The 27844-nt window shown below is 37.4% G+C and overlaps 1 long non-coding RNA gene across 1 annotated transcript; it reads left to right on the top strand.

Annotated features, from left to right (window-relative positions):
• Positions 1-27781, top strand: LOC132256912 (uncharacterized). The gene is made up of 4 exons (XR_009468230.1): positions 1-45; positions 12704-12729; positions 23231-23298; positions 27690-27781. It is a non-coding gene; the product is annotated as an uncharacterized LOC132256912 (long non-coding RNA).
• The last annotated feature ends 63 nt before the right edge of the window (positions 27782-27844 follow it).

Raw genomic sequence — 27844 nt, forward strand, 5'->3', positions numbered from 1 at the left:
GATCGTATGGATAATATGGTTCTTAGCAGTATTTAGGCGAACACAGTAAGTGAAAAGAACAGTAAAATACTAAAGTACACACGCGCTTGCATAGGTATGCAACATATCTCGTGATCATGGAGCATAAGAACTTTTTTTTGTCCATATATAGAGATATTAGATGATAAGTCCCCAATGAGATTTCATCGAGAAATAATTTGTTGGCTTCTTCAATTTTTTATTGTCACTTTTCTGACCATCTCTCACGAAATCTTCGATTTTATATACTGTTACACTCTCCGCACTGGAGGTGAAACAACACTATGGAGTGAAGACACAAAAAAGTTTATTGGCTTCCTTTGTGATTCGTTGTCGCCTCTACGCGCGCGCTTTCTTCAAAACATTCCATGTCTTTTGCCATATATATTCCTAACAAAATATCAACAATAAATTTTATTCACCACAAAGTAAATTTAATTGAAGACGGTGGATTGAGAATGGAAGACGAAATACACTTTTTTCTGGCTGTTGGATTCAAGATGAATCATGATTTGAGGCAAGTGACAGATATTGTCATCGTTTGACGGCTCAGAATAGTTAAGTAATGATTTTTTAAGTAAATGTAAAGTCTACATTTTGGCAGAAATATACACATTTTGAACTATCTTGTCAAATTGTCAATTTTCTAGCGTTGAATGATTTTCTTTGCCCTGAAATAGTTTGCTAAACACTTTGAATCACAGCGCAAAGAAGCTGTCCAAGTTTACAAGGGTTTTCTAGTTTCGTGATCTCACAAACGTCTATAGCACAGTAAATGAGCTGTGTTATCTTCTAGAGATTTTTCAATGACTGGAAGATAAAAAGGCGTTTTTGCTGCTCCTGCGAAGCCAGCATATAAAATAGATGAGTGGAAATAACATTTTTATACCATATGTGGCAGCAATATTCGTATTTAAATTTCTACTTGATGGTGAAAAATGTCTCTGAATTAAGTTCGAAATTGTCGATGCGATGAAGGCACAGCGTATAAATGAGTTAAATGGGAGACTGTAAAATATTAATAAATATGAAGAGTCTCGAGCATAGATATGGGCAGCGAGCAGCGTTGACGTGAAAAGAGAGACGTGCGAGAAGCACCACAAGAGCCATCGTGCAGGGAGTGAGATGTTGTTTGTTGTTTAATGATGCCCAGGTCAATGATGTATAAGAAGGTGATACAAAAAATCAAGTTGATGCAATCGCAAGCGCGGCGCTGGAGTGGATGTTCTGGAAAAATGAGACTCCGTGTGCTCCAGCGGAGGACTTCTGGGCGACGTGGTGCTGCGGTTACCGAAGAGACCAACACCGTGGAGATTGTCGAGAGGCTGCGGAATCAGGTTCCTCAGCGTCATCATCGTTGCTCGTGGTAACATGAGATGCGCGCTGGTCTTCTCTCTTTCTCATTTCGCCTTTTGCAAATTGGACCTCATAATATACAAACACCTGCCTCTGCATCTCCACATCATCGTGATCCCAGAAGTGCACCATCATCCTTCTCTGTGGGGTCAGTGGATCCGATTAACTCCATCCCATGCGCAAAAGGTGTTTCGTTCGGCAATTCTCCCCACAACACCGACATATCGGACTCGTTTTTCTGTGCCATCATCCTATTCCTCTATATATGTAGCCCATGTCCTCCAGAGACCCTCTCTGGCTTTTTTGCCACGCCATTCTCACAAGCATTCATCACGCAAAAGTCGCCAGTAGTAATTTTCGGCGGAGGCTTTGCGCAATTGATTGTTGCAGCCGGCAGCATCACAAGATGTGCTGGCGCAGGAAAAAGCCAACACACATTCATGCCTGTGTAAAATATTGGCGGTGAATATTTTTGCTACTTTTTTACCCCACACGCCACAGAGAAATTCAATCTGAAGAATCTCGACAAGAATGAAGCCCTTCAAGCCCGCGATGCAAAGAAGCCCCATAACAGTTAATCCTAAATTTTCCGCTGGGCTAAATGTTCTTTTCCTTCGAACAATACTGACCTTGTCACGTATTGGTGAATTGCGGAGTTTTACATTAATTTGCAACGGTGAATGTGCAATTATATCTACAGATGTGATGTATTAAATTGCTGTGAAGGTAATTGGAATCGAAATGAAATTATCTGAAGGAAATGCAATTAAGAGTGCTTGTTATGGCGACATGTTCTGCATTAGATCTCACGCAGCAACTCTTGTATGTAAAGTGGAAGGCGTTTAGACCTGAGTTTTCTAAGTATAGTGCCACAATTGCTCAATTCTTTTTTACAATCTACCATCAAATGATATCTGATTGGAGTGAAATGAGTTGACATCCGTCCAGGAAATATACTCAAGCAATATAATTTGAATTTATCAGAATCAATGTGAAAACTTCACGAGGAATTGTCTCAATATTGAAATTAAATAGGGTATTAAATAATTTTCAAATGAGGCGGTGTCTTTGCACGCCCTCCATGACCTCTTCGGAATTGTGTTTTTATTGCACACATAAATTGATTGTAATTTGTTCGTGGGCATGAAATAGAACGATATTATACATTGGAAATATCTTTAGCGTCCCATAGGCGTTTCAAATGCTTTTTTGAAGGAATGTTCTATGTATTTTCGCCAAATATAGAAGACAACGTGTGAATGAGACGGCAATATCGGGGAGACAATGATGTCTAAGAGATATTCGCGATGGAGACTAAAAATACCGCGGATATGTTATGTATGAATTGTTGGTGCCGCTGCGATGTGTGTACAATATGTAGTATATTGTCAATGTATGAGGAGTGGAAGCATTTCACTTATGAGGCCACTAATTATCATTCTTGTGTTGATTTTTGCGAAATCTGCCTACATATGCTTTCATCCTGATTACCAGACATACACACACTGTCACCAGCTTATGTACATCTCTGCGCATAGTTGCGTCTGGTTCCAAAAATAAACTCTGCTGGGAGGAAAATCTTTCGTCCGAGAGTCATTACTTGAGACAGAAAAATATATGCTGAAGAGTGTGACATGCATATGTACAGTAGAGAGAGAGATTTCCGTAATTTATCAGATCGAAAGAGAATGGGAAGTGACGGTACAGCCAGAAGTTATACATTTATGATTCTTTAGGAACTTTCATTGTCACTAACGAGTAATTGTTGCCCCTTTTGGGATAGATGAAAAGTTTCAAGTGTACCGAAGGAAAATATGACTACGTATGCAGACAGATGGTCTACATTTGCTCACTACACCGGATAGAATAGTCCGCATCGTCACACTCTTAGGTTTTAGGTTTTAGAACAACGCATATTATTATGGAATGTATTTTAATATGACAGCATTGTTCAATCCTTTCACAGAGGAGAAATGCTTTCTTTTCCCAGAATTTCTTTACGAATATGTTGCATATAAAACTGTTATTCTGTCCCAGTTATTTTTACGAACAGTGCACATAAAAATAGAAAGAAAATCATAAAAGCATCTTATCACCAAAAGACACTTTCATTGCCACGAGGACCTCAATTTTCACATTAACGCGAAACCCTCAAAACCCATGAATGTACTTACCTAATTGAACTTTGTGACATATGCTATTTACAGTAATTCACTCAAAATAAAGTGCCAGCATGATAAATGTGATCCCAGAAAGTCCATTAAATGCAAATGGGTATTTTTAGATATGCTTACAGGTAATGAAAATATGTAAAAACAACTACAATTTGGAGGTTTACATTTGCTCAGAACTATAATAAATTTAGGGTGAAAGGTTTGTCAAACTAAGTGGGAGAAATGTCTATTAAATTTCCTCAGCACTCAGAAGATTTTATGACTTTAACTTTATGGAAATGGGAATGACATAGACTTTATTGTAAATTTTCTAGAGTAATTTGTACAAAATTTCTGTCAAATAGGTTAAAAGTCTGTCTCTATAGAGCACAATATTGATATATTCTCATGAAAATGATTGATGAGCTGAAGTCCGGAAGCTATTACAGCAAATTCTCAATTATCTATAGATGCTAAATTGAAACAAATAGTATTATCTCTGTCATTTGCAGTCTCTCGATCAAAATTGGTGTTATTTTATTGAAATGGATTGTAGCTCAATGGAAACAGAAGCTAAGCATTGTGAACAATGCGAATGTCAGTGCAAATTGTGTGTAAAAATGACACACGTTCTAGTAAGTGGTGAAATTGATTGTAAGTGAACCCTAGAGGATTAAGGAAAATCAATGACTTTTGCCGTACGGTGGAAGAGGGAGAAATTTGGATGGTCCATGTCGTAAAATTAATCTGCACTCTATCGAATTGATTTAATGGATGCCTTATCTTCTGTTTCTCAACTCTCGAGCATGCCTCAAATCACAGCGATTCACAACAACTCCCAATGGTGCTCCAGCGCTTGGGACATTCAGTGTAGGAGTACTTTTCTCACTTTTCCACCGAAGCATACCGTCCTCGACTCGGCGTGAGTAGTAAAATTGCCATTAATGCATTGCGTTCAAATCAAAATCGTTTTTATAGACACATTTCAACTTGTTAATCACTGATGATGACCACCTATAGTGACGTGAAATGTTTTCGTGAAAGAGAGGAAATCATGAATTATCATCACGCTTGGCGCTCGCTCTCTGGAGATAGATGACAAATTAAAATGCCCAATCTGATAATTGTAATTTGAGACGTGCATATGTATAAATCCATTGCGTGAGGCCACAAATTTACTTGTTCCCTCTTATATTTCGATTTTTGTTGGCTCTTTTTAGTTGATTTTGGACTTATTTACATACACACACAGACACACAAATCAACCTAATAGCACGCATGTTACATTATTTATCGAAACAAACATGAAACTATCTTTATCCATCCTTTTTCTTCGCCATCACGTGTAATTTCCAGTACAATTACGAGAAATTTTGTGGACGATGAGGAAAAAAAACACAAATTTCCCATCTTGTCTCAATTTTTCTGATGTCAGACACTTTGTATATATGTAAGAAAAGAATATATAGGCGGCGTTATTTTGGCTGTCCCTAATGGCCCACGAAATCGTCAGCTTCCTGGGACCGTATAGGACAGGTATGGAGAGAGATCCAATATTTTCGAGTTGAAGAGTTCTCAGTCCTTTGAATTAAATGCCGGTTCATTTCTTCTCTCCTCCCTAATTCTTCTTTTTTCTCATCCAAATGCAATGATTAGGCTGAGTTTGGTCATTCACGAAACACCCAACAATATCTGACGGCGAGCAACAAATTACACGAAACGAAGTGATATAATGATATTAAGTGGTTTGGAAGTGAAGTGATAGTGAAACAAGAAAAGTAAATTTGGATCAAATTAGTATTGCAATATCAACGATAATATCGTGTACTCCAATATCTCTATTGAAGACTTTATCTATATTTTGCTTCGGCCCCTCCCTTCTTCTCTCTAATACCTCAATTAACCGCCAAGATTGAAGATCCAAAACATTTGGATGAAAGAATTTGCCCATTGTAAGTCGAACGATTAGGATTTGTTCTCAAGTTGTGTGAACTAAAAACATTCCAACTGAATCTATTTTTCCTCTTTATCTTCGAATGTGACTTGAATTCTTCAATCCCTTTTAATACAATGAAACATTGGTCAACAATGGTGTCCGAAAGAGTATATCACCTTATATTTTATATTTTATATGCGTGTATTTCTCGTCTTGAGGATCCTGAGAGCCTCCATCATTTATCATTCTGAACATTTTGCCCATCATTTGTCCATTCAGACAATATTTGATTGTATTTTGCATATAAAAGAAATAAATACTTGAGAACATGTGGAATGATACGGGTTTAGTTTGGCAGTATAGACTTAATATGGGCGAGATTTGTTCGAATTTGTGGCCATGGACGGTTGATGTGTTCATCTACATATGACTTGGCGGATATTCAATTGACTGACTTCTGTAAAATTGCAGCATTGGCAAGAGACATCGAATCAATTGCCGACATCTATCAGTAAGACACCAATAAAGACGCAACATTTCATACTTAATTCGATACATGCACTTTTGTATTTATTGCTAAGGTGAATGAATGAAGCAATCAACTGTTCTGCAATCCGCTCACTTTGCTCACATTCTTTTAAAGAATTTAATGGAATCTTGATAACAGTGTGGCCCAATTGACAGGATTTGTTCTTTGGCTGAAATCAGAATGCTATTCAAGGGAATTGAAGTGATTTCACTTAGACAAAATGCACAAACCCGCGCAGAAAGCACATTACAGCATGATTATAGTGAACCGAAGCTGAACTTCAATGAGCCCAGTGTGTGTACCGTTGGTGTGGAATTTTGATGTAGCGACCGGTGTGTGTCTTCTTTGTGTAAATCGTACTTTTGACATGATGTTTCGTAGCGCTTTTATGTGTCTTGAATATCAAATTGGAGCACTCGCAGTGGAATGCCTTCTTCCGTTGGCCATTATCAATCTCTTCATCATCAATCGATTGTTTGATTCTCAGTCCCGACAATGGGATCTTTTGTGAGTATTAGCATCTCGCCATCAAGCAGCACATCGGCGAATTGGATGAAATAAAATAATGATAGACGATGAAGGTGATATGAGAGAAATTAATTAAGATATAATCTCTTGAATTTGCCTTTAAGTGTAATTAATTGGGAAGACTTTTTCAACCTCTCATCTTCCATCATGTTTTAAAAGTTTCAAATCCAAAAGTCATTTGCATCATTAACATACGATATTTCAAAATCACCGTGCGCGCTATTTCCACTGAACTTTTCTCTCAAAGAACTTCCTTCGTGTTCACCGGCCAAAAAGCTGAGGAAATACATATATGGTCGGTACATTAAATCTTTTTTCCACAATCCAACCTGAAATGGAAGTTTTTAGTAGAAATTGTGAAGTTGGTTGGATGGAAAAAGAAGCAAATCAAGAAATTTCGGTGTATAGTGAAAAATATCTCGAGATGTTTCTTCAGCCAACAGTCGAATTAATCAACCGGAAAGAGCAGAATAAACTTGAGCAAAAAGCGACAAGTTGTCCGAGAAACTGTTAGTACAACAACACATTGACACTTGTATGATGAAAATTGAGGAATGAAGAGCGCGCGAGGAAAGGTGAAAAAGAGATATACACATTAATGTTGCCTTTTTTCCACCCATGCTCCCAATTGCCAACGAATCGAACTGCCAGCGTTCTGGATTTGTGAGCATTCTTACAAATTATCACATCCATATCGGTGGACTGAACTCTCTGGACAGAATGAGTGACGAGTTCATGTTTTCTTGCGCGCGCTGTACTTTTCCTCAAACCATTTCATCTTAATGTCTCTAATGGGCTTTTTTGCTCTACACCATTCACGCGAATGAATATTTGAACTTTATACTAATTGCGGGTTACGCAAAAGTAATACGGAAGCCAGTCAATTAAACACATTCCTGATTTCACATTCAACAGTTCTGCTTTCTCAACAAACTCATGCACTTTCGGTTCAATTGGCTGACTCGTGACCAGATAAAATACATAAGCAGTCATAAGAAGTCCTTAACGATGCCTTAGGATGAGGCGTTTATAGTTCTATTTACGGGATATTGAGATCTGACCACTTCTGGTTGTGACATATTTTCTCTCCTCTTCTCCACTCCTTCAGGTTATTGGGTGAAAACTAAATTTGTGATTGCACTTCTTGCGTTCTGAAGTTCATCCATTTTCACAGAAAACTTGAGCTTTGGCGAAATGGATTTTCATTTCTATTGTGCGATGAATCCTCTTGAGAAAAGTATATTCTGTGGCAAGTGCATCATTTTTCTTGCTGCACTTCGAGAGTGCCCATTTATTGTGAAGTGCAGAGTGAGTTTGGGGTGGTCAATTTCACTTTGTGGAAAGTATTAATTTAATGGTCAGCGGCAAATATCACTAAATTGCACATGTCGAAGGACAAACACTGGGTGATAGTGTAAAATTTCACAGAGAATTCATCAATGAAACTTCAATCATTTTTTCCGGCAACACGAAAATTATGTGTGAAATGTAATATTTCACTCGCAGGAATAAAAGTTTCACAGCCACTGCACCAATCCAATGTCATTTCATGGTTTTTTCATCACCGTTTCCCCATTTTCGTGGAATTGCACTAATTTTCCCCACAACAGACATGGTGATATGAATAGAGGACGGCAAGTGAAATTATTTATTTAATTTCCGTCCATTCACTTGAACACAATCCAGTGAATACATGGGCAGCATGAAAAATATAGATGGGTGGCCACTGTGGACACTTTGAGAGCTCTGATGGACGTGTAAAGGACTAATCGACAAATTGATTTTCCCTCTCACACAAGAGACTATTAAATGTTTAATTTATTCAATTAAAAGTCAATGCCTGGAGAAGTGTTCTCAGAGAGATAGTCAAGTGCACTCTGTTCATCCCCCTTCCATTTCCACTCCACCAGCCGCAGACGGTATTGCCGCAGGAGCAGAAGCATAACTCCATCTCACGAGCGAAACATAATGATTTGATGAATCAAGCGATAAAGAACTTGTAGTGGAAAATTAGTTCCGATACATTAATGGTTGCCTCCTACGCGCCACAACCTAATCCCTCCAGCAATTGTAGCCCAGAAATCAGCCACATGACCTCTCATCAAATGTATCTCTGTTCAGTGGCTGATGTCTATTTCCTGCCGATGCTAGTGGGGTCCAAATGGACGATCGTGGAGCACTTAATGTGGAGCCCAGTTCCACCCACCTCATGTGTGGTTACACCCTCGAGTTAATGCCGCCAGGGTGTTAACACTGACTCTCGTCTTTTCACAAATTCACCATTTGTGTCATCGTTCCATTGCCTTAATTATCGCCCTGTTAACTTTTACTCCTCAATGTTGATTTTCGAGAGAGATTTTACATTTTTCCAAATCATGTTGAGAATCTCTGAAAAAAGGGATTTTAATTGCATTTTCAATGCATGTAAGAGCTGGTGCAGCGCAACGCGATGCCCCCAACAAATAACTTTTTCCACGCTGCATATAATGATGATGATATCGAGGGTCATTCGCCTCGCTATCACAAAAGGCGGAAACGCCTAACATGTAGCGAAAGAGTCACAAAATGCATGTTTCTGGGGGTGAAAATACTTAAAGGCCTGAGTAATTAAAATGTATAAATTTCAATTATTTTAATTAACCATTTCACTAGAAAATGCTGTCGAATCTTGTCCCACCCATTAAATTGACTCGGAGACCATATTATGACCACTCCTTCTCTTTCTTCTCCGAACACGATTTCTGTAGCATATCTCGAGCATCGAGAGCCAGAAACGACAAGTGGCAAATAAAGTGACTAACTTCAACTAATTATTATTTGAGCTCTAATTAACCTCATACAAAGCCCCGAAATGAGAGAAGGGCGATTTCAGAGGCATTGTGTATGCTTAAGAATGTCACTCTTCTCTGGTTCTACACACTTTGGCGGAGAATTCATATCACCTAAGCTATACACAAGAATAATATCTTATGAATTATGTTGGAAATTAGGAGCAATTAGCTACTATATAAGACAGCCATTTAATATAATTGAATTTCACAAATGTCAACCCACAACGTAAAATTGGTTCACAAGTGGGAAAAGGATGAAATAACATGAAATTTTTCACACAACAATAATGCTACAAAGTGTCATAGAAAGATGTGAATTAAAGTAAACTGACCCAATTAGTTAAATGCTATTAAATGCATTAAAAATATAATCGAGCATGACTCATTATTGTGCAAAAATAATGAAACTCATGGAGAGAAGCAAAAAAAACTACCCCAATTATTCGTATAGTATTCAAATACACTTTCAGACGGATTGGGGTGGTGAAAATATACACATGAAAAGTTGTAATGTGAATTCAGCCCCTCGGAAATTTATTGTTTTCTTCTACAGTGATTCATTCACTTTGGCTGACTCATATCCTCTTTGGCGACAGAATAATAGCATAGACAGCAAGGTGCGGGGGCGCCCCTTTTTCCAAACTCGACGCCCTCATCCTGCGATGCCGAGTGACTCAAAAGGACACGACGCCGACGATTCTGTGAAGCGATGGGTGTCTATTGTTCCCACGTTTCGACATATTTGTTTTGTAAATTGCAGAAAAAGCATATTTCAAGACTTATGTACAGACATACATACATGCGTATGTACAGCCTGTACAGCGGAAAATGCCATCATCAACTTTCCCACTCTGGCAGACACACGCTCAAGAGGACTCTTTATAAGAGTGGCAGACAATGTAATAAATGCTGAAGCAGTTGAAGATATGAGACTTCACAATATTAATTTCCTGACACCCTTCTGTACTTTAAGCCACATGAAAGAGTTTAGTAATTTTATATATTTTATACTTCACTGTGGAAAACAGAGCTTTTTGGCTGTGTGTTGAATTCAGAATATTTTGCAACTTTCATGGTAATGCACTTATGAGGTTGACTGAAAATCAAATTATTAACACTGTTCTCCGAGCGTTTATTAAAAATTCTATTAATTCTTTCTGACGTTCTACAGATTTTCTACCGAAAAAATGTGAAATTATGACAAGTGTTACCCGTCACAGAAAGAGATAATCAAACATGGCAGTGAATGGAAAATATTTGATTCACCATCCCAATAATAAATCAGCTGTGCTTTCATACATATCGACGCCAATAATGTACATATATTTGCTATATATGCCGCAAATCATCCTCCTAGAAGCGACCCTTTTTCTTTCCACCGTGATTCATTTCTCAGGGGGATTTGCTGGACTTGGGGATTGTTTCTCCGGACTAAGCTTTGTGCTGTGTTTGCTCATCATAATTTCTCTATCGACAACTTCCCTCATTTTGGAGCCAGTGCAAAACAATATTGAGGATATTTGGTCTCTGCAGATTGATGGAGAGCATTAGGGCGACCTGAGTGAGGGGTGGAAAGTGGGCTGCAAAGAAGTGTTCCGAATGAATTGTTGGGTGGAAAATATCCGACAATGACACTTATTTTCTACGTCGCTCAATCGATTCTCTGTGGTTTGTTATTTTTCTTACCCTTCCCACCCACTGCTGTGTCTAAGCTCCTTCACCTAGGATTATGTGGAGGAATTTCTCTGCTATATACAGCTTGTATGAGTACAGCAGTGATAGAATTTACTTTCGGTGTGTCAATGATGATTCTTGAGAATTGTCCAATTCACGCCATCATCGATTTCGTCATTTGAGTGTCAATTACAACAGAAATTGCACAAGAAAACTATTACCCTTGAGCTTGGTCTGAAAGAGACACGCTCTCTGTCTTGCTGAATCAGAATGCGGATTAAAGGTAGACATACTGCATTCTATATTATCATCTTCTGGCTGGCGAATAAGTGTATGTGACAAGAAAATGTGGTGTACCCAATTCTATCAAATTATATTTTCTCCAAAGCGTCACGACGCATACCGCAAAATAGGTTAAAGTTCGTGTCTTGTGTACTTTGCATTCACTGACGGTGGCTTTTATCCAAATGGATTTAAATATTTAATACGAACTAGACACATTTTTCTTCTACTCCGCTCATTGCATATTCCTCTGGATTTCGTGTTATATTTTTAACCATCCTCGTGTGAGCGCCGGAAGAGAGATTCAGATATGAAAATGGTCGTTTTTAATGATAGCATGTAAATTACTTATTCACACGGAGGAATTTCACTGGTGGACCAAACAGTGAATGAAGCTTATTTGGAATATTGGCCATATGGTGGAGACGTTGCAATTTGGGAGCGTGAGACATTTGGGGAATATTCATTGGCTGCATTTCTGTCTCCATTTTTTGCCTCCTCTCAAGCACTCTCCCCTAGCAATCTCGTGCGAATTCCCAAATGTTTGTCTGTCTGCTCTTTATTTGTGCGCTTAACAATCTTCCTTTTTTTCTCTCCTTTGAATTTCCGTGTCATTATTTTTAGAGTCGTCGCCGTCGTCGTCATTGTACACCAAAGACCCGCATCCATACGCAATTCCTAAAGAGCGACGCGTCCTCTCGTCTCTCGCGTCGTGGAATATTCATTTTATATATAAATTCTCCCCTTTTTCATTTTCACATCTTCTGCTTTATACTTTGTCGATGTTGCGATGCATAAAAAAGAATCCGCACAATTTCCGACATGAGGAGAGAAAAGTGAAAATAACATTCACGCGAGGAAACTCAATTCACTCCACAAAGTGCGAAATTTGAAGCATGTGACGAGGAGAGTTTGCATGGTGCGGACTATGAATGTGTCTGAGGAATTTTCGCCACTAATCCCCATCTCGATTAGCTCTCGGCAGATTCTGAAAGCCGGTTGACGCGCTGGTGAGGAATCTGGTGGAAACAATTTAATTAATTAAATTAGCAATTGGATCGACCTTGATGGGAACCAATCAAGGCTTTTACAGCCATCCAATAAATACCCGAGAGAGTGTAGCATCATTTAGTCACGCATTTTTAACATTTCACTCGAAATAATTCCCAATTTAAATTTTATTGCACAAATCTCTTAAAGACGCGATGATGAGTGGCAGAGCGAGATACAAGAACTCCTGACATCTCATTAGGTACTTCCGTTGCTTTGACTCCCAATGCCACCACTTGGGGAGACATTGATCTCTCACGAGAAGCTACCATTCGAATTAACATGAAAAATTGTGATAAAATACACATATCAGCAATTTTTATTTCTCTTCTCCATTTATTTCCAGATTATCTCTGCCGCCGAGACCTCTTGGTAAGAACATTTAATCTAAACTATTTTGACACTCACTCCACATTTCATGGAATTCCAAATTGATATTCTTGCGATATTGGACGACGCTTGAGTATTGCCTTGTTATTGTGAATTTCCCCATCACCGCATGGGTGACATTTTTCGTGAAAAATAGTGTTATTGATAAAAAGTGTTTGTGATGTCTCCATTCAGTTCTGCTAGTTAAAACCAAAAGTATATTTTTCCACAACTCAGAATGACGAAGCACCATTGTGACCAGAAGTAGAAATATTTTTTCACATTTTCAATTTCCTCGACTTGTGTGGAGAAAAGTAAAAAAAAAAACCGAGAAAAACACTCGGTTGGGGTCAACTCTTATGTTCTGTGGCACTACAAATGGCAGTGGAAAAAAGTATTTGCCAAAGTTCAAGTTTTAGATCAACTTATTGCTCCTCTCGATCGTCCTTCCAATAAATGGAGCTACTTTGGGATAATTGATGGAAATGCTGACAGCTTTTTAAAAACTACCTCACTTTTCCAAATTGGCCCAATTATGTCGTGTTTACATGCAATTTGGCGTAAAAATCAGCAAAAATTGGGTTCCAAATTGAAGCAAAGTTATAGGCTTATGCATATCCCTATTTGCCACTTGCATTACGTAATTTTGTATATTTTATATTATATGAAATTCTATCTATTTACACCTGCCAAATAATGAACATTTTTCGCTCTTTTACGAGGAAAAGTAAACGTTTTACGCTTTATTTTTGTTCAATGATTAATATTTGTAAACCCATGTTATTGGAGTATAAAAGCATTGTAAGCTTTCTCCCAGGCTTTCTCAACACTAGAGAACATGTCGAACGACTCACGTATAAGAGGTGGAAAAAATCACCACCCAAACTCCTCATACTTTTCTTGAAGAGATTGAAAATATTATGAGATTTTTCCTTTCATACACATCCATACGTACTTGTATACACATACATATAACACGATTTTAATCAAATCCTATTTTTACCATCGAGGAAAAAACGGAGCCACTGGGTAGGCAGAAAGTTCTATGTGTTTTTCCCACCACACATACTCATTGTCTTCGCGGTAGATTGCAAAGAGGGTTATGATGCTGATGTATTCCCAGGAAAGGCATGCAGGAGAGTGTGAGATAAAACAGCGCAATTTTGCCAGCAAAAAAGAAACAACAAAAATAGGGAGTATCAAGGGGATAAAATGGAGAAGTTTGATGTTGTGATTAAGTTCTACGTGTATAACTGGGTGGATTTTCCGTATGGCATGCGGAGTGAAGGAATACAGAGAGAAATTTTCCTCTCGAGAGGATTTCTTTTGAGTAATTTTTCGGTAGAGCCTCTCCTCTGTACGAGAGAATCCCGGGCAAATGGAAAATGGTGGGTGGCTCGATGAAGCGATGTGTTGGGGTACTTTTTTGAGGGGTTATCGATGCCGGCTCTTCCATCATCCTCCATCCATTTGAAGTAATCGCAGTTTAATTCAAATTCACCCCCGACTCAGTGGCGTTTGGATGATTTAATGATTTTTCGACGGGTCTACATTGACAAATGATCTGCAAAGCCATTTCTTCCGAACATTCGCCACCCCCTGCTGAATCTCATCCACCGACATGAGCGGAGAGTACCCATCGTTGTCTGTCTTGTTGTATGAGAAACCCCAAAATTAAATGGAAACAAAATGCCATTCATTCCGCGTATGAATCATATTTAAAAGCTGGCGGGAAAGATGTGCCACAGGAACGTATTTATGTGCCTCCAGAGGACGGGGGTGGACTAAATGGTTCACATACAAATGTGAAGGGTGTGTTTCCCGCCCTTTTTTCCTCCTTCACCATCACGCTACCCTGTGTGTGTCTGCATTCCCCTTCCGTCATGCTCCCTCTCTCTCTTTAACGTGTTAGACGACAGTCACTGACTAATTGGTGACAATTACTCATCACAAATTTAATGCCACACAATAGAATTTTTACACTAATTCTCCCCGTAGATAATGTAAGTCCTCCTTTCGACCTGCTAGACACACGAAGCCACCTTCACGTTCAGAGAAGGTCCTAATTAAGTAGGTGGCTAACAATTACATTATTAGAATTTTTAGTTAAAAAATACTATAAGTATCACACATGCAATGGGAGCATACGTGCGTATATGTATAGCTAAGATATTTATTTCAAGAAACCCTGCAAATATTCTAGACCTGGAAACTTGAGGAAGTTCATTTTTATTCATTGCTTATTATGTAATGCTGAGTTTTTTTTTCTGCACATAAACCATTTGTTGTACGTGCCACAATGATAACGACCAACAATAGCTATGACTATAATTAGATTATAATTACAACTTCCCCAAACATATTTACGCTATGCCGCCACCCCATTTTGCTTAGGGGCTGGAATGCTGAACACTGAAAGGGTTACTCAGTTCCACAGTCTCTGCCAGTAAATGTCAGAAAGTAATTTTCCATTTAGACACTCGCACATTTCCCGCAATTTTCCTTTATCTCAGACATTTGACCAAAGCATTTGAGCAAAATCCAATTAAGAATGTGAAAAATAATAGGCACTTGAGAGGGGAGTGAGAGTGACGTGACATTTTGGTGGCTTTAAAAATTGAAATTGAAAAAGTATCGACAGATATTATTCAAAGGATATTATCCTTTGAAATCGTGAGCAAACAAAAAGTATATAGTGAGGAACAGAGTAGGAAAAGCAGCTATAGATGGATTGAAAGTGCATGATGCAAATACCATAAATCTCTTATGGCTTCCATAAATCTTCTTGCATAAATTCTCTGGAAATATATTCATGAACATTCGTGCATGTGTACAAAGAGTGGCGGCGAAATGATGAATAAAGGGCGTAGAAAAAATTGAGTCACCTCAATGTCTGTCATACTCACCTCGGTCTAATGATCCCAAGACAGAGGGTAAAAAATTATCAAGTCCGTTTTCATTAAACCCACACAACCCTCTTAAATCTTGCGGCAGAATGCTATACAGAATTTGTGGTGTATGTTCATGACATTATCCCCTTTTTTTTCAACAACCACTTTCTACGTGGATATACTTTTCGGACTCGTCAACCTCGGAGGGTGGTGACATACATATATACAACATATAAGCTCACTATGTGGTGGAAAATTAGCTCACAGCCTGCCGAAATGCGGTCGTTTGGGCAGTTTTAACACTGTCGACACGGTCAAAGGGCAAAAGAATATACCGGGATTATTATATACATTTTCGGATAACTTATGAATATTAGTACATGCACACTTAATGTTTAAATATGCATACTGCTACGACTTAAAGGGATTTTGAGATAAGCCTCTTTGAAAGGAATCTGCCCAGTTATTAGAAGAATTATTGAACAATCTCAACGTCAACTAGAGAGAGAAAATGGCACTTGTTCTGCTGTGAAGCCTACTTCGGATATTAAACAGGCAAATTGCGATTTAGCATGAAAATGTATTCTAATTCACTTAGTTGTGAGAATCGGAAAAACTTGGTTAGATATTTTGCTACCCTTTTCTGTTTCTCATTCATAGACAATCTTTTAAAGAGATTTGCAACTTCCCTTTGGCAGTGGCAATTAAGGGGATTATTCTAATATTATCAAAATTATCTAAAACTATTTCCTAACGAGACATTACGTAGGAAATACTTGAGAGAGAAAAAAGCCTCCCTTCCAACAGTATAAAGTAAATTGATCTGTAATTTACGCACCTTCACAGTCAGCACTTGGAAATGTGCGTGCTTTCCTGGGAAAAGAGATCATTTTAGCTGCGCGAAGGGGGTGGAAAATTAATGAAATCGCGAATTAGCGAATTACCAGGTGGTTTTCCTCCTTTTTATGACGCCACTCTATTTTGGGGCGAATTTAGGAGGAAATTGTGCGAGTGAGAAGCATTCCAACACCCCTACAGTGTTCCTCCTCTCTCCGTTTGCTGCCAACATCCATATCCTAACCAGAACGGTGGGATAAATGTGTGACAGAAGGGAGAGTGAGAGAAGATGATCCCCTCAAATGAGGACGCCGTTAAATGGGTACGTGACGCAGTCAACGGAATTCCTTAATTTTCCTTTATTGTTATCCTTAATTTGTCCTTTATTGTTATTTATCCTTTCAAATAAACCTTTCGTTATGGCCGAGCCCTAACCATCTTTTATTCTCAAAAACATCTTCCGATATACAATTCAGTTTTCCTAAACAACAATAACAAAGAGAAACACTTCTGGAAATATGAATGTCCAGCATCATTATATTAAAAATTAGTATTTTTCTGTTTATAGAAAATCATGTTACAGGTCTTCAAAATTTCAATTTAAATAGAGATGAAAATTTGGGATATTTTGCATTTTCGATCGGTTCTTTCGTATTTTGACTACTCTTCGATGGAGTGGAACTCGTTAATTTTTTTTCCTATTTCCTGCAGCGCTCTCCCTTATCGTTATTTTAATCCGCTCTTCCCATCACTCCCTTTCCCCCATGTATTTTTGTACATTTTACATATATTTGCATCTCATTGGAAGAGAGGAAGATGAGAAAATTGCAGAGCGAATAACTGAATAAGAAAGCCAAGTCAAACGTTTTCAATATTACATTATAGTCTAACTTCTACCCTTATCTCCTTTACGGTTTGAATTTACTCACAATCTCACCGAGAAGCTCTCTTTTTTATGCTTACACCTTTATGCTGTATAAAAATATTTACTAACAAAGACACATTTGAGAAATGCGCAGAATTTGTGACTTATACATTTTTCATTGTTCCTCAAATTGAGTGAATGAGAAAAGGCAGCGAATTACGTAAATAATCACATAATGGTGTCACATGCCTTGCTTATTTCATTTTTTTGCTTCTGCCTCAGTACTCAACTTGTGTATTAGGGAATTGTTGTGGGGGAGAAATGCTAAATGCAAATTACACCGAGCTGTATGCACCATACACTTAAGTACCCAGATTTATATAAGACTTGTAGAGCTAACGGGAAATATATACTTGTCACTATTGGATTTTCACGTGCGGCCTTGTGAAAGATGAAGCTCAGGACACTATGGTGAGTATATTAGATGGAGGACATGTGCATTTATCAAGCTGACACACAAAACACGCAATTCATGCAGTGATTTCGCATTAAATTCACCCCAAAACCTCCCCGAATGTATCATGAAAAGATCCAGTAAAAATGCTTGGGTGAAACACTCTCTTGTTGAAATGAAAACGAAGTTGTGTCCTTAATTCTTTACTCCTTATTGTGTGATAAAAAATCTGTAGTACATCAGCTAAACCCTTTATATACTCATTATTGTGACACAACGATTTCCTCATTTTCTATGATTACTTGGTGAATTGCAGGCAAGTGAACTTTGTGTTGTACATTTTTTATAACTAAACAGACAACTCGCGTGTCCCTCTTTCTCCTCTCAGTTCTAATTCTAATGGGCTTCCACTCAGTCAACGAGAAATGGTCTTTCAAGGTCTGAGCAACACTCAATCATTACGAAGAAGCTCATGATGAATTAATGAGTGAATTTTGAAACCTTTCGAGAGTGAGATCCGAAAAAGAGTTGATGAAAAATTCAAAATAAACCCATTATTCTCAGCGAATGATGTACATATGTAATACCTACAAGAGTATTGTATATATAGTGTCTCTGAGAAAGAATGCGTATTGTAGAATTTTATTTAAAAATCGTACAATTCACTGTTGCGTCCCTCAAGAGATGCCTTTCTGTATAAATTGATCGTTAATTCCAATTTCATTGCTTCCTCTTTGACGCCCACCCACGCTGTGTTTCATTAAATGCCTAAAAGGGCCTTTAATAACTCGCGCATATAACATTACATTGGCAAAAGATGATGAAATTCACAATAGGAATCCGAATACTTGAATAGGAATTGTAATCCGCCCCTTGTGTTTCTTCTGAAGGCAATGTGCAGTACTTTATGATTTTAATGAGTGTGCACATGTTGAGAATTCTTCAGACCTCTTTGTCAATCTCTTTTTCACCAGTCTTTTGTTCATTTGAACCTTCGTCTCATTCAGAATGCAAAACATGCTGAGTGCTTAGGATATATCTCGAAAATTATTCACCAAATTGGACACGTGGGTGAAAAAAAATTTGAAATCATCCCTTGTCCATTGGAAATACATATTATTCACATGAATATTTCGTAGTCACATCTTGGCACGTTTCTGCACTAAAGAATTCATCGAGGCGAGATCATATAGCATACAATGTTTTGACAAATTTTGCTATTTCGCTAGAAAGCACATTCCTAAGCCATTGAATAAGAGCAGGGACTATCGAAATATGTACGAAAACAATGATACAAGAGCCCCAGTATTATTTGGGAATATCCAAGAATAGTTTGTGAAGAACTGAGGGAGAAAATGAGCATTCTACACTGAACTCCCTGTCCAATATACTGGAAATTCATGGCGAAGGTGAAACGTGAGCAAAATTTGTAAATAAGCCACTGGTGAACGAATTTTTATAGAAAATGAAAGATAGAATATGGAATAAGTTAAATTTACAATTCAACCACTCAAAAAGCTTGATAAAGTTCTATGGAGAAATTGTTGGATTACAAATATAGAGAAAAGTGGAAAATGGCTAATATTTTGTCCTGTTTGCATACGACAGAGACTCTGATGGCACTGAATTCTCTGACTTTGCCAATGCCTGAGGGGTCTCGAGAGAATAATTGATTTCCTGAGTATATTCTATCGATTTGTCGGATTTAAGGAAATTTTTGAAGCCACACGATTTCTCTTCCTTTTCCAGTTTTCTCTCCACTGCAAAGTTTGCGATTTGTAAAAGATGCGGTATTTTCTGCACGGATAAATATTGCCACACAGCATTTTATATATTTATTTTACAATTAGGCAGATCAAAATATATATAAAAAACGTTTTATGATATCCAGATTATATTTAATATATACGGAAAAGGACAGATTGCCAATTGCCTCACGCACATAGAAGGCGAGAGTTTAATTTTAGAGCACATGAGTTATATGTGCATATGTATGTACATATTTCCCTATGATTTAATATACTAATGCTGTTATTAATGATATTTTTGATTTCTTTTCCATCTCTTTGTATCGAATCTTTTTTTGGCGTTTATTTACATACAACTGTTGCATGATTTATCAAATTCAGTCTGTACATGAGAGTTTATCCGAAGGTGTTTTCAAAGCACAGAACGTTCTCGCGTTTCAATATGAACTGGGGGTATAAGTGGATGAAACAATTTGTTAGAAAATAAGGGAACAAACGAATTTTTTAATAAATAAAGAGACCTCTCTGGCTTCTTGTTAAGTATATCTTTACCAGGCCTCCTTTGCCCCACCAATTCCACCTCTCAATCTTTTGGCGTACGCATTTTGCAAGGGTGCTTCTTCGGGGTCCCTTTTTTATGTGCCATCCAATAAGCTAAATGTGGGTGAAAGACAATTACTTTGGCAACGTCTTTTTTCCTCCTTTGTCCCTAAGGTACACACCCACCATGGCAGAAGCATCGCATCTCCGCTGTGACATAATCATAAAACATATTTGCAAAAGTGAATGTGAGAGGATGGAACACCCAGTGAGGGAAAAAGATAATACAAACGAAAATTATATTACATGAAATCCCTGTGAAATTCAGAAGAGATTTCGCTAGTCAGCAGGGGAAATTCAACAATATGAATAAATTCGTGAAGAAATTAAGTTTGGGTTCGGGGAGATGATGTCAGAACTCTGGGTGCTTCTGGTTCCTCCAACACAGACTATAAAGTTCAAATGTCAATTTACTCTAAATGAAATGGGAACGTAATCTCTTGAGATAAACTTACTGTGTATGACCTGCAATCGCAAACTGGTCAACCGACACTGTCAACGATACAACTTGTCACAATTTTGACAGTGTTTCTGTATAGTGTTCATGCCTAATTTCAATAGGAATGTCCTGATATCTTGTACTGTTTTTGTATAGTGTATTATGTGGAAAATTTACCCGCTGAAAATCTCATAATACTTATCTCATGTTGCGACAGTCTCACAGAATGTTGCTCTGAACTAAATTTTCAATGAAAGCCGCCTTACTTATTAGTAGTTTGCCTTATAAGTATTATCCTGAACGCCTGATGGGATGAAAGTGGAAGTTATTTACGCTTTATCGTTATTACAAACAGCTCTGTATTAAAATTTCGAGAGTGCAGATATCCATTCGGAACTTTTCAGAAAGTGTATAAGAGCTGATTAACTTAATCCCCAAAATATTGAACATTGTTCATAACGCGTAGGAATGGAAGAGAAATTTATTCTATGTATAGAATTAGTTGGAAATAAATTAGCAGCTTTTCACCACAAACAAGTTCCGTTAGCACGAACGGAGTTCTTGAACAAAATCAAATGACAAATCAACTTGTATAAATTTTTGCTTGGCAAACTTTAATATGCATGTCTATATATTTGAACTTCCTATGTCGAATAGACTCTCATTTTGGCTCATTGTAGTTGAACAAAACTTATTGCCAAAGTACTTTCTAACAACAATTTATCCAAGTGAAGGCACGATATGGTGTGCCTTTAGTATGATTGGAGAGTGAACGACACTTTGACAACAGGCATCTGTGGTTCAGTCGCCAGAAGCAGGGGTTGAGGCAGGGTGAGTGGGTCAGAGTTTTGTCAGAATGATGACAACTCAATTCAGACTATGAGTTGTCTTCTTGAATGACTCAACTTCAGCAAAAGTTGTTTTACTTCAATGTGCGTATATTTATTGTAGCGTCATAAAATCAAAATACTATTGTTATGAACTTGTTGGCCTTGCCCTTTCGCATCTGTATGTCCAGTGTTCAGCCAACAAAGTTGCGTCTTAATAGGGCGGCAACTCAATTGATCCTTTGATGCTTGAAGATATTTGCCGAACTTTTCCACTTTTTTTGCTGCAAAATCTCCAATTTCAGCATCTTCGTTAAAGTCATGTTTTAAGAAAATAACAGTTCGTCTTATTAGCAATTCAATATTGTCTGACGCTGTAAGTTTTCTGAAGGAGTTTTCCTTTCTTCTCGTGTCTGTGACAATAAGTCACTCAACCAAAGTAAAATGATGACGTGGAAAAAACGAAAATGATAAGCTTAAACTAATTGCAATGTCATCCGTTTTCCTGAGCTCTGTGAAAATTTCTCCAGTTCAAATCAGGAGCTCTTCCCCGAATATTAAAGGGGCTGAGACATGACATTATCAGTCAAGGATTTCTTCCAGTAAATTTACAATTTAATTTGTGTCACAAATCTCAATTGAGCAACAATGGGGCGAGCGAACCCTTCCGACAGCCATTCGAAAAATTAATTTAAAGAGAATATATCTTTATGTAAATTATAACACTCTGAAATATTAAAATTGTGCCACAACCCTAGAGAAATCTTCCCTTTTATCCCACTTCTCAATGGTGAAAATGAGCTGAAAAGTTATTTGTATATATATATAGCATAACAAGAAGAAGATGAACTTTTTCCCTGTCCTATGAGCACATATGTACGTATATACTCTATATAGCTTATGTAAAATGTGCAATGTATAAATGGGGAACTCTTGTTACTATTTTTTTTACTCCTCGACATGCACATTTTTACTCATATTTGGTGCGAGACTTTTCTAAGTTGTCATCAAATAGTCTAATGGCAGCAAAAAACAATCATACTGCTTATTCAGTTTTTTTTCTAGCATGATAGACAGTCCTGAAAATATTTAAATGACAGTGAAGTGCAAATAAATCTGCCCACCTCGCTGTGATATGACTCACAAGGGGCTTTTTTAGCCTTGCATCTAACTCCCCGCCTCTATCACCACTCAAGCCATGAGTCGGAAATTATTCCGCATTGTAGCCGACAAATTGTCACAGTTTTAGGTAACGGAAGAGAAGCCCACTCAGAGTTATATTCGCCATTGGGGAAGGTGTTGGACTGGGGCAAAGCGGAAAGCGAAGCGACAGTGCTAGAGGAAAGTTATGGTGCAAGCGACAAGGTGAATGGGAAGAAAGTTCCAGTGAAGTAAACTTTGTTTACAGCTATAAATGGAACTTGTTAAAGTTAAATTCATTTCGTACATTTCTTGCGTTAATTTTTTCCACCAACTCGTAAGGGTGTGCAATTTCTTTTTATTACATTTCTCATTCGTTAGTCACATGAAAATGCAAGGTTGCTTAATATTCTATGAGAATACATATACATAGAAATGTACACAATTCCATATGTGCATATATGGATTTATATGTAAATTGTGAATGAAATATAATTGTGTTTGACAGGTGAATTTTTGGAACTAATTTCTTTGTTTCTAAAGAAGCAACAGATATTTGTATTCTTGGAAGTGAACTATTCCTATATTGATTCAAGATAACACGTCATGACTCTCCTAAATATGTTGTATATACTTAATTTGTGCTGATGATTCACTTGTGAATTAAAAACAGCGATTTTAAAATTGTCCTTCTTCTTTTCAGATCTCTTGCGGCTCTTAGAGATGATAGAATGCAATGATCTAAACTTCATTATATGATAATCAATTACGGTAAGTTTGACCAAAAAAAACATTTGCTCTGAATGTTCTATGTTCAAAAAATGTTTTTTAATTCCTCGAATTTTTTCACAACACAAGAAGTTGAAGTTAAGTGAATTATATTTTAAATACTTTTTTTTGGTCTCATCTGGCGATTTCAAGAGAACTTTTCACGACCGATGAAGCACTCAAAAATTTCAATTGATTATGTAAAGTAATATTTATACTGTGCATAGAAAATCAGAGTGATTAGTAATTAAATTTCCTTGAATTCATGATCTGACAATTCCAGAATCCTTCTAACAACTTTGTAACTTTACTGTAAAATTGAACGTAAAAATATAGTTAGCTATAGGTATGCAGGGAATTTGAAGATAGTTTCGTATAGAAATGTTTAGAAGAAAACTATGTGATTTGATTTTATGAGGGTGTATTCAGAATTTATTGTTCAATCTAGTATTTTCCAACCAACAGAAGTTGCCCAATTTTTAGCCACGCGCTGTACTGAATGTATTTGTATATCCCAATATACGTATGTTTTGTAGCATTTTGATTCGAATTTGCAATCCTAGTCTCATAAGCTTCAGATAAGTCACCGAAGCAGAACGGGACACTTTAAAATTGCTCATTGGAGAGGTAACACGTAGAGCTTTTTGCTTTTTGTCTTGTTTTTCACAACAACTACTGTTGACATTCTTCCATAGACTCTTCAAGTGGAAAATCCCTTTTTCGACATTCCCTATCCATACATAATGTGGCTCAGAGAATATATTTTCCATTCAACCTTTTCCCCTACGGCGGCCCCAACATGTTCTCCATTCCGTCATGCCGATGTTGTGCGATTTAAAAATGCAAACTCTGTCGCCGCTGATGTTCAATTCAACCATATATATATATATGGACATATGTACACTCTTGTGCACGATAGAGGGATGAAAGCTTTCGAGAATGGGTAAAACAAACCAAATGATGCCATCGCGATGCGATGACATCGAAAACTCTCCACTGGCATGAGATTTTTGGTTCATGGTATTGTTATATCATGGTAAATAACACAAGAACCAGCAACCACTTGATTTATGTGAATAACATGTCAAACAATGTGCATTTTTCAAGCCAAGAGCCCTCCTCGGAGTCACACACCCCTTCAATATGCAAATGTCACTCATAGCATCGCTGATTTATCTACGTGACCCCGCGTGAATATTTTCATGGCTTACGCACTGGCAGAAGCGCAACAATTTGCATTTTTTAAATATTTCCTGCGTCCTGTGCGGCTGTTTTGGCCCTTGATAAGTCTTATCGTGCATGACAAAGATGTCTGCCGTAGATTGATGAATTTTATAAGCTTCCCGAGCAATATAGAACAGGATTTGACCGTTGACAAGCTGTATTAAGACACCCTGTTTGTTGCTGTCTGACTACATACAAATAGTTTATCCAGAATATTATCTCTTGTCGACCCCTTAAAATCCCCCACCAAGTGTGTACACAATGCGAAAGGAAAGCAAATGGGTGAGAATTTACATACAACTAACAAATATGATTCATGATGCATATTATCTACGCTTCCCAGCTTAGCTTTGGAAAGGAATTTGATATCGAGCGCAAGAAGTATCACAATTGTAACCCTTCAATCCCCATAGGAACACGTGAGCTTGTGTGTAAGTGATCCTCTTGGTGATATTGTCCGTGCTAAAAATGAGAGGCACGTGTGCTTGGAATGAGTTCAGCAGAATTTATCTTCCCACAGATGAATTCCATGTATTATGCACACACACCCTACTTAAAATATACATCGAAGAATCGTGGTAGTAAACAAAATTTGAAAATTGATATGATACTCAAATACACACTATACTTTGATATTGAAAGCACATCCAAACAAACAAAATTCTCGATGTGCTCGAGATGATATGTATATGAATATTCAATGCGATGCCAAAAGATTTAAGTCCCATTTAGTGTGGCACATTTTGTGAGACTACATATAAATTTTCCTCAACACAATATTTCCGATGGGGTGAAAATAAAAATATTTACCAATAAGGCCTTTTTTATATATATATGTGATCAAATATTTGTCAAATACATATAGAAAAGTGAAGGGTAATATGGTTCTTATATGACAAAGAGCAATATATTGTAATGTATATTATGCGTATTATTTTATCAGCAAACAATTCTCACCGCACATACAAGAAGAGTTAAATTTGAGAACTAATTCCTCCTTTCTATTTATTTTTCGTACATTCTCACCACTTATGTATGCTTTTGTGTATCTACGATGCATCCTAAATTCGACAATTCCACTTAAATGAGTGTATATAAGTGTATTTCTTTATTCTATCAGGGAAATGTGCGATAAAATGCAAATTTTCTCCAATTAGCTCGTCACGAAAGCTCGTTTTGCCACCCCTACTTTCTCACATGGTTTTCCTTCCATTTTTCATTCTCTTCCTCAAAATATAATGAAAATTGATTTTCTTTTTGGCAAAAACACGAAGAATATTAATTGCCACAGCATAATTTCAGCTTGTATGTATTTCGTGTTTTGCTCAGAACGCACCTCAATTGTGGATCGTCTGGCAAAAAGATAGGGATTGTAAGTGGATGGCCGCCCCCAAAGCACACCCACACGAGGGCTAATGCCAATAAAAAAATATTAATTTACAATGCTATGTAGGCAAGCGTGAAAGCTGAATACATCATGAAAAAAAGTGATAAAATGCTGAAAAGTTTTAACGAATTCCTTCGTGTGATAAACAATAACAATTGATTCGCAATCTCTTGAAGTGTCTATGAAATTACGTGTTGTTACAATAGTGTAACAAGAGTGCGACAAAAGGCCAGAACGTACATTACTTAAAAGCTCAGGGCACAGCAAGCGATTTGTGTGTCCTAAAACCCCTGATGTGCTGTATTTTAGTACAATAAAACGGATGGTAAGAGAGTGTGTAGCGCATTCATGTCATGAGCAACCCACATTTTTCCATTTAGGCCTTTATAAGACTTTCCTCCTCCCATTTTATTTGCTTTATTCTACTGTGTGGCATTTTTACTTCTCTTTTTTTTGTCCGCCAGGTGAGGTGATTTTTCTCTCACTGTATGTAGATTATCGATCCATGAAAATATATTTCAGCCACCCTCTCGACTTTCCAGGTAGTCTCAAACACCACCTCAAAAGACGCACATACATATGTATGTATGTATGCTGTGCGGTGAACGACCATAATCATATATTAAGTCGATGGAATTTCTTGTTTTTGGAATAGGATAAAGTGAAGGGAGATGTGAGAAATTCATACATGTATTCACGTGGGTTCCGTACAAATCCCCAATTCCTTCATTTGAGATGGGAGAAAATATCTTGTCGATTGTAACACTTTGGTGTTAACTCTAATTTATTAGGAGTGCGAGACGGGGAAGATGAGCCCTTGCAAGTCTCTATATTTGTGTGTGCGGAGAGAGCTTAAGCTCTGATTGAATTTAATTAAACTCACAATTCTGCATACGATACGAGTGAGGAGCTGTGCATCCTCCGAACCATCCCGAAACCCCCAAAACCCACCACCGATGCATCTGCATAAATCTTCCAGGTCCAGTTAAAAGGTTATTAGGAAAGTGGAGAGAATATTATTCCGTCACTGTTTAGAGCAACACACTGGCTCTCGTAGAAATACTTAAGCTCAACCAGTTTCTGACATATTATCTCCATAATCGGATTATGGTCATCCATCACGAGTGTAGAGCTTAATTAATATTTCTATATATTTCCCCATAGAGGATTTTGCACATCAAAGGCATTGAAATACGGCTATGATTTGATTTAGATGTTCAACATTTTCAAATTTGCAATTGTCACAAGTCATGAAAAGGTTATTATATTAAATAGAATTGTAGTTTAGTACTCGCTGCGCATAAGCTCATGGGAATTTGGAGACCAATTCAAGCTGTGGCAGATTTCATTGAAAGTTGGATACAAACTTTGAACCGTCATTACTGGGTTAATAGCCAAAGTATGATTGCAATTCTCGGAACATCTCAATAATATTGTCCGAATACACTAGTTAGATAAAGGATTAGTAAAAAGCTCTATAAATTCTCAGAAGATCAATTTAAAGTCAATGAAATTTGGTGCAGATTTTGCCAGTATATATCGTGTAGTTTATTTAGGAATAGTTCGTAATTTACAAATCAAAAAGGAAATTTTGTTATAACATGGTATAAATCAATAAGTTTTGCTTCACTGTCATTATCTTACAGATAAGATTCAGTTTAATATTTTAGGTTTACCAAACTCTACACGAGAACATTAAATTTGCATTTGAAATTATGTATTTCTGCTACATTCATACATAATATGTACATCAAATTGTATTCCGTCTTCTCCTCAATTCCAGTTCCAACGGTGAAGAGCATTTATCGGGGAAAAGTGCTATTCTCAGAGTCAACGAAGGGATTTTCTAGACCATTAAGATGCTTGCGACTGAACGTGAGAGATTCGTGAGGATTCATTGTGGCGCCATCCTGCTGCTGGTGCTGCTCCTGCGGACGA

Source organism: Phlebotomus argentipes, unplaced genomic scaffold (assembly GCF_947086385.1).
Source record: "Phlebotomus argentipes unplaced genomic scaffold, Phlebotomus argentipes genome assembly contig_33, whole genome shotgun sequence".
NCBI classification, from domain to species: Eukaryota; Metazoa; Arthropoda; class Insecta; order Diptera; family Psychodidae; genus Phlebotomus; species Phlebotomus argentipes.